At 32.1% G+C, this 9,488-nt stretch overlaps 1 pseudogene; it reads left to right on the plus strand.

Annotated features, from left to right (window-relative positions):
* The first annotated feature begins 1,445 nt into the window (after positions 1-1,445).
* LOC128387409 (cell adhesion molecule DSCAML1-like) lies at positions 1,446-7,298 on the plus strand (annotated as a pseudogene).
* Positions 7,299-9,488: the final 2,190 nt, after the last annotated feature.

The following is a 9,488-nucleotide window of genomic DNA, read 5'->3' on the forward strand; positions in this document are numbered from 1 at the left end:
TAACTAATTTTTTCCTCAATAAAAACCAAATTTTTGGGACAAAATTTGGTTAATTAAATTAAATTGTTTCATTTAATTTCCTATTATTTGTGTTTTAAACAATTTAATCACTGATTGTTGATCAATTTGTTGATTAAATTGACAACCAACAAATTGTCACATGTAAATGTCGAGATTAAGTTTAAGAATAGAAAATGAAAAACTTTTTCTCCTCAAAATCTGATTAATCATCATGCTAATTGTTGATAACAATCAACAAATTATTTCATTTTTATTAATAATTAACATGAATAAACTTTCACCAATAATCAGTAAATCAATCAATTGACTGATTGATTAGGACCGGCTTCTATGGTTGGACTGTGTTTAAGAGTTAATTGTTACTCTGATTGTGTCCATGGTTTTTAATTGTTCTGTTCTTCGGTCATGGTTGATTTACCAAAAAAGAGACAACAATTAAAAGCCAATTGTTAACAATTCATTCAGTTTGATATTGATTAAAGGTTTTTAAAGTAAAGATAATGCCTGAGCATTGAATTGTAATCAAATTTAATTAGTATTAATTTTAGCTAATTAAGAGCCATTAAGTTTACAGATTATAAAATGATGATGTAAATCAATCTTAATTAATAAGACCAGAAACAATTAAACATTGATTCAGACAATCAATATAAACTTGAAAATATTAATAATCATACAAAATTAGGCAACAAAACTAATCAAATTCTCATAATGGTTCATTCACAAATTTTATTCTTTGTTATTTAATTGATAATTTTGATAATTATAATTTTAATAAAAATCAATAGATGTGAATACTTTAGAGCAATTAAATTGGATTTAACATTTTAATCAACATTAATCAATTTACCAGATTAATAAGGATTAATCAACATTAAACCGAGCTACTGGATCGACTAAATCAATTGGAGTGTAACCAATCAATTGCTAAACGAATCAACGAACCAACGACCAATCCAAACAATCAAATATTAATCTAATTGCTATTGACAATTTAAACTTAATTGTGTCTTTTCTGGTGTTTTGTTGATTCTCACATTGATTGTGAGATTTTTCTTCTACTAATTTTTAACAATCAAGATTATCGAATTGATATGATTAACTGACAAGAGATTCAGGTCTCTAAACGTGCGGACCTAATCCGAAGTCCAGCCGATTGTTTTACTCAATTTGAATTGTTTTAATTTCGTGTTTTAATTTAATTTATTTTCTTTAATATTTATCTGTTATTCTACAATCAAATCTATTCATTCTAAGGTAACTAGAAGATCGACTGTTAATTGTGAAAATGTTTACTTTTCTCTTTAGATGTATTAACCATAACGAGAGATTTTCTTTGAAAAAAAACAATCAACCTTCAAGCGAGTTAACTTGACAATTCAGTGAATATTCCTGGAATATAATTCAATTGAATTGGTAATGTCATGGGGACATCAATTGGAAATATTCTCATCACAAGTTACCTTTGGGTTCTTATGACAGATTTTGCTACATATAAGCCAGTATTTCTTCCTGAGGTAAATACTATTGTTTACAAACTCGAAATTATTTCCTACTCAAAGCTCCTTTGTGACGTGTTTGATTCCATGGTTAAATCAGTTGACTTGATCATAATTTAGATAATAGAAAAGCTTTAGTTTGGTGATGCTTATCTGTTCCTTTAACTAATCTAATTGTCGCACTTTTTTGTAAATGATAATTTAAAATTATCCATAGTATTCATCATGATTATCTCTACTGTCCAGTTGGAAAGAACTATTTGACCAACAAAGCTTCTTTTTCTATAGATCTCAACAAGAAATTCCACTCAATATTATGCTTCGATATCGGAAAATTCACAAGTTGATACAACAGTTTTACCCGATTTGTTGGTTGAAGATGTTGAAAAATGTCGGGCTCGATTGACCTACCAAATAACGGAAGATGATTCAAATGATAATTTCTATGTTGATGTTCATCATGGAGTTGGTTTTGTGCTAATGTTTCACTTGAGAAGAAACCACTTGATCGTGACTCTATGCCCAAATTTTTACAAGGAATTTACACTTTAACGGTAACAGCGGCCAATCATAGGTGTTCATCAAGTACTCGGATTAAGATCATGGTTGAAGATGTTAACGATAATAATCAGTTTCACTTCATCTGATTGTGTTGTTGAACTTAAGGAAAATACACCAATCGGTCATGTGTTCACTACAGTTTCGGCAACGGATAAAGATGAAATTGATCGTAATAAGTTACGATATCATATTGTCGATATCATATTTTTCTTTCGGATCATCTGTTTTCCATGAGATTGTTTTTACTCTCAATTTGAATTGTTTTAATTTCGTGGTTTTAATTTAATTTATTTTCTTTAATTATTTATCTGTTATTCTACAATCAAATCTATTCATTCTAAGGTAACTAGAAGATCGACTGTTAATTGTGAAAAATGTTTACTTTTCTCTTTAGATGTATTAACCATAACGAGAGATTTTCTTTGAAAAAAAACAATCAACCTTCAAGCGAGTTAACTTGACAATTCAGTGAATATTCCTGGAATATAATTCAATTGAATTGGTAATGTCATGGGGACATCAAATTGGAAAATATTCTCATCACAAGTTACCTTTGGGTTCTTATGACAGATTTTGCTACATATAAGCCAGTATTTCTTCCTGAGGTAAATACTATTGTTTACAAACTGAAATTATTTCCTACTCAAAGCTCAGACGTGTTTGATTCCATGGTTAAATCAGTTGACTTGAACATAATTTAGATAATAGAAAGCTTTAGTTTGGTGATGCTTATCTGTTCCTTTAACTAATCTAATTGTCGCACTTTTTGTAAATGATAATTTAAAATTATCCATAGTATTCATCATGATTATCTCTACTGTCCAGTTGGAAAGAACTATTTGACCAACAAAAGCTTCTTTTCTATAGATCTCAACAAGTTTTGCCTTTTGTAAACTTTCAACATTAACGTTTTTCTTTTTCTAAAGACAATCAGCTGATTTTCTTATTTTTTGGCACCTCAAGAGACGAACTTGTGTTGCCCAGAGATTCACCTGAGTCACTCTCAGGTGATCTCACTCTCCTGAATGTGTTGCCACCTCAGCTCAAGAACAAGTACATCAATTGACCATCAACCGTCCATGGATCTTTTCAGCATTGGCTGTGTTCTTGCTGAGCTTTCACTGAAGTTTCTTCAACCGGTGGTCTTTTGATCTTTCTACATTGCTCTCTTACGAGCAGGGGATCGTTATATTCAAAGCTATAACTAGATAGTCGATTCAATTCCCGATTATCTGATACGTCAAACAGTTTTGAATTTCACCGAACTGGATCTTAAGCTGAGAAAATCAGCTTCACACCACCTGAAAGCTTTAACTCCAACACTATTTCCAAACTATTTCAGTGATCTTTTCATCTTTATCAAAGATATAATTTAACTTCCACCAGATGAAAAGGTTATACAAATTTCCAACAAATTGAAAACAATAATTCCTTTAATAGAGAAAGAAGATCCTAAAGGTTTTCTTTTGCTCATTGTTTTGGTAACTTCAGTAATCCGATCGTTAAAACACCTACATGCAAAAACTATTGGCCTGAGGCTATTATGTGATATTTTAAACCGTGATGTAACTACTCTCTCTCCATACACATTGGACAGAATTTTGCCTTATTTATTGGTCAGTTGAAGCAATCGATGCGTTGGCCTTTTGCTTATCCAAAGTAGACACTGTACCACAAGTGATAATAACGTTTTCCCAGATTACATTCTTCCAAATTTGGTAATTAATTACTATTTCTATAACATTTCTTTTGTGTTACTCCTCCAATCGATACTAAAGATTTTTCTCTTTGACTTTCTTTTAGACTCCATAAGCCAAGGACCCATCTTGTCATGTTCGCTTAGCCATAGCTGAACATTTGGCCGAGCTCGCAGACATTGCATTCAAGTTTCTAAGCAATTCGACCGATATCACTGAACATGCACCAATACCTTATCTTAATATTAGAGTTCGGCAGAATGGAAAGTTCGTTGATACCGCCTTGAATGTCCATCCAGGAACTCCCCTGGAGATGGTCATCTATTTGGACGATACCAGTACTCCAGTTTACGGCGAGATATCTTAGTATTAGAACTTTATTTTTCTTGAGAGTCAACTTATGTCATCTAAGGGAATCGTCTCGAAACTAAGTTTTTTGATTAGTTCGATTCTCAGTAGATGGCAACATCTATTGAATAGATAAACTCATCTCCTCATCTTTAGTCTTTGAAAATGGATCATTGGCCATTCATAATGCTCAGAAATCGGATGCTGGTTACTATTTATGTCAGACAAATAATAACATTGGTCCAGGATTGAGTAAAGTTATTAGATTAACTGTTAATGGTTAGTTTCAATCATTAACGATCAACATGAATGTTTAATTATTTTTTCATTATTTCATCCATTTTATCAGTTGCTGCTCATTTCGAGACAAATTAAAAATTGTCACAGTTACAAAGGTTCAGAGGCTCAATTACAATGTGTAAATCGATTGAGATAAACCGATAACCGTTACTTGGTCCAAGGATAAGATTAGTTTTACCTCGAGATGATCCCAGATATGAACTCTTCGAAGAGGCCAGTCCAGAGGGTTTAATATCGGAAATTTTGATTCGCGGTGCTGATCGACGGGATTCAGCCTTGTTCACTTCCTTATCCTGAAAATAGTCCAACCCTTGAGTATATTGTACAGTATAAGTTAGAGAAAGGTGAGAATAGAAATAATCTTTTTTCAACAAGTTCTAAGTTTCAATATTAATCTTTTTTCATTATTACAGAAAAATGGTTCGAGGTTCTGGAATGTAACCCTCAGGCAGTGGAACATCTCATCGTCTTGAGAGTTTACACCCTATTACTCATTATCAACTTCGCATGTACGCAAGTAATGCGAATATGAACCGTCAAGTTGTCCATTTTCGAACTGATGAAGAAGGTATTATATTCGAATTGTTATCGATTTTGATCTTCATGTGTCTTAGAATTTCTTATTTTAATTCTGTCTGACTTTTGGTTCTAATTGCACCAGGAGACCACCGCTTCATATTAAAGCGATTCCAATGAGCTCATCTTCAGTTAGAGTTACATGGAACCACCAAAGAAAGAGTTGACCTTGGGCGTTTATGGGCTATTATGTTGGTTATAAGGTGAAAGAGACTGAGATGATACAACAGGTGCATATACTTATAAAACACTTGAGGCCAAAGATCGTTCTGTTAACATGGAAGCTCAAATCAATGGACTTACTCGAGCAACTAAATATTCAATTACCGTCCAAGCTTTTAACTCGGGCTCTGTTCCAGCATCAGAAGAGATTCTAGTTCAAACCTTAGAAAAAGGTTCGAAAGATAATTTGTTAACTATTAATTATTTGATTCTAATTTATTTATAATCCGTCTTTACTGTAGATCCACCTTCAATTCCGAATCTAAAATTATCCACTAAACTGCAAACTCGATAACAATCACACGGAGTTCTGAGACTAAGGCTCATTCTGATAATCCAACTGGTTATATTGTCTACATTAAACGTTCAGATAAATGGGATTCATTTGAGATTCCAGGAAGTTCCAATTCTCATACAACTGAAGCTAAGCACTAAGCTGTGGAACCTCGTATCAATTTTATATTGTGGCCTTTGATGAGATCGGTAAAAGTGACCCTAGTAACATTATCTATGTGAAAACCGAAGAGCTGGGTCAGTACTTTTTTACCGAATAGAAATTCAATCTATAAATATCTAAATTCTGGTTTATCAAATCTTGATTCTCTTTTGTAGCCCTTGTTGCACCCGATAAACATTCCCTGTTATCGATAAACGCTTCTACTGCAGTTATACACTCAGATTCGTGGCACGCTGGAGGATGTCCGATCGATAGAATGGAGATAATGTTCAAAGAAGAAAAGAAAAAGAAATGGTTCTCTCATCCACCCGTCATCTTTCTTCCGTCCAAAGATGAGAAAGATATTATTCTCTCTGACCTTCGACCTGGTACTTCGTATGAGCTTAAAATAACAGCGAAAAATGAAGCAGGTCCAACAACGGTGACCCACATCTTTAGAACTAACAGTTTGGCTCGAGGTATGAGATGGAAAAATTGACCAATATTTTAATTTCTATTCGTTTGATTGATGAGAACTATTCGAAATTTTCTTTTTTTTCCTTTCCTACTCTTCTCATTTAATAGCCGAAAAGGGGCCTTATATGATCGGTAATGAAGCTTCCAAGTCGGCCTCAGATTCTAGTCCATACTCAGAATTGAATCTAATTCTGCCAACAATTATCTCCATTGGTGCGACTTTCATAGTTTTAAGTTTTCTCATTTGTTTAATATTTTTGAAACGACGTCATAATAATATCAACTTCTATGGTGAGTATATGCCTGTCTGAACATTTCAAGTATTATCAAACTAATCTCTTCCATTTATTTATCGGCCATTTTCACCTTCTAGAAAATCAAAGTCTCTATGAACCCTCAAAACGAGAGCCCGGTAATGAAACACTTCGATTAATCTCCTTGATGGGACATTGAAAAATCAACTACAAACTGTGCTGTTCGAGCCCTCGACTCGGTTAATTATCCTTTTCCTATGCAATGACCAAAATTGAATCAGAAAAGATCTGACCAATGGTCTAATCGAAACTGAAGCTAAACGAACCTGCCCATCACCACTGAAACAGGTAAATATCCAAAAGTACAAATCGATTGATTCGTAAAATGATCAAAACAATTAACTTTTTTTCTCACTTGGAATTACTTTCCAACCTCTATTCTCATAACTCAATCAATTAGCATGTGCAATTAAACCAAACGGAACCTTTATATGCGACTGCCACGGACTGATGTCCATGTTTATAATTATCCAAGTAAATTGAGCTAACAATTAACTTAACTTTATATCAACAAAATACTAATCAAAATCTAATCACTTGACAGTAACTAAAACAACATCAGATTCTGGTTATGCCTAGCATCTTGGCCAAACATGTCATTAACTGACAATTACCTTGTGCCTAGGGGACAATCAATTCCAATACATTGAGATTTCAAAGAACGGACGAGAAAAATTAACTGGTAAAACAATTAATCTAATCACCATTACAATCAATAGTAATTCCAATCAGTGCTGCTAATTATGCAACTTATGTTGAACGACAACCAATGTTAATTTTCCAACAACAACAACAACCATCAGCTCAACGTTTCAATGGGAATTATAATCGAGGAACAATTTATTAATTGACCGAAATAATTGTAATGGTCTTAATTGCATTCCAATTAATCAGGATCTCAATACATTGGATATACACACAAATAGTGATAATTTTATAACCAAAGAAACATAAACTTGATGCAAAACCTAATTATAAACTTAATTGTCGTAAAATTGATTAACTTGATTGTTGATTAGATTGTTTCAGCCATCTTGATGATAACATTTTAAACAGTAGCTGAAAGATATTTGTGATGATTAATAATCAGAAAATTATTGTTGATTGTAATTACTGTTGATCAACAACGGAAAAGATTAACAATTAGATTTGTACAGAAAAGGATTCACATTATTTCACAATTTATGTTAATCTTGTTGCTTTCATGGCAAAATCTTTTTCCATCAGAACTGGACATCATTTGGTCAGAATCTTTTCCCTTGTTCAACCGCCCAACAATCAATTATCATGATAATTCAGTTTTCTTTAATTTAATTGATTACTGGTAGTGTATAAATCACTGTACATAAATTTAAGTAAATTAACTTTACCACTGATTATTAATTAAAAACAAATCAATTTTGTTGAGGGACTCATCGGATTGACAATTTAACTAATTAAACTTTTTTACCCGCTCTCTATGCGCTGATTTGTTTCAAATGGAAACCGTTAATTAATCTTGTTATTAATAAATTGCTTTTATGTGTATAACTATTCAGGCTGTTATTATGTTATTTATTATCATGTTCAGTAATCAATAAGATGAAGATAATATTTCATAAGAGTTTAACTGATTTTCACTATTAAAGTTGGATTAATATGATAACAAATTGATCATGATCAGTCAATCCTAAAATTAATACAATTAAACAAAGTTAATCATGATTAATATACAAAACTTTTGGTTTCTTTGCTTCCAATATATTTGTTAATCATTTATTACTATTTCAACACAATACAAAATGGGATTAAATTGTTATCATCTCTATTTACTTATTAATCTTACCTGGCGGCGATTCAAATAAAAAGGTGTCAATGAAATGATGATGATTACAATCAAATTTAATTGTAGTAATAATCATCAAAAAATAATAAATAAAACAAGTCAAAATTTATTTAACCTTCGAGGAGTACTCGAAGAGGCAAAAACATTAGGACATTGTAAAAACGATGAAAAGGTTGGAAACCGAATTAGATAATTTTTATTTATTATATTTATTTTTTATTTATATATTTTTAATAAAATTTTTTCTTCTTTTCAACGAGAAAAATTTTTACTGTTTTTTTGTTGTTCTGTTGTTGTGACGAGATAATTTCGTTCCAAAGAAAAGTAGCTCAAAGTATTTGAAATGATAAAGATAGTTGTGTGAAAGAAACGGACTTGTATGTGAGGTTATCAGGGACACATAATAATGACCAGTACCAGGTAGAAACAAGGTCATTTGACCGTCATTTTACTCGAAGATGATGATAATGATGTAGTTACATTGTTATTCTCTGTCTTTTCATCAAAATATTACAACATTGATTCCGGAAATTGTGTAAAAAAGTATTCAATTTACAAAAACTTATTGCCATTATAGCCACCTCAAAGGGTCGAGATCGAGTTTTTTACACCCAGAAAGTTTCAATTAACCATAGAAAAGGGTAGAGATTGAGTTTTTACACCCAGAAAGTTTCAATTAACCATAGAAAAGGGTCGAGATTGATTCTTTTCCACCCAGAAAGTTTTAATTAACTATAGTAAAGGGTCGAGATTGATTCTTTTTCACCCAGAAAGTTTCAATTAACTATAGTAAAGGGTCGAGATTGATTCTTTTCCACCCAGAAAGTTTCAATTAACTATAGTAAAGGGTCGAGATTGATTCTTTTGAACCCAGAAAGTTTCAATTAACTATTGGAAAGGGTCGAGATTGATTCTTTTCACCCAGAAAGTTTCAATCAACCACCTCAAAGGGTCGAGATTGAGTTTTTTACACCCAGAAAGTTTCAATTAACCATAGAAAAGGGTCGAGATTGATTCTTTTCCACCCAGAAAGTATCAATTAACTATAGTAAAGGGTCGAGATTGAGTTTTTTACACCCAGAAAGTTTCAATTAACTATTGAAAAGGGTCGAGATTGATTCTTTTCCACCCAGAAAGTTATAATTAACTATAGTAAAGGGTCGAGATTGATTCTCTTCACCCAGAAAGTTTCAATCAACCACCTCAAAGGGT

The sequence above is a fragment of the Panonychus citri genome, unplaced genomic scaffold, assembly GCF_014898815.1.
Source record: "Panonychus citri isolate SS breed McGregor unplaced genomic scaffold, ASM1489881v1 Contig00086, whole genome shotgun sequence".
Lineage (NCBI taxonomy): Eukaryota > Metazoa > Arthropoda > Arachnida > Trombidiformes > Tetranychidae > Panonychus > Panonychus citri.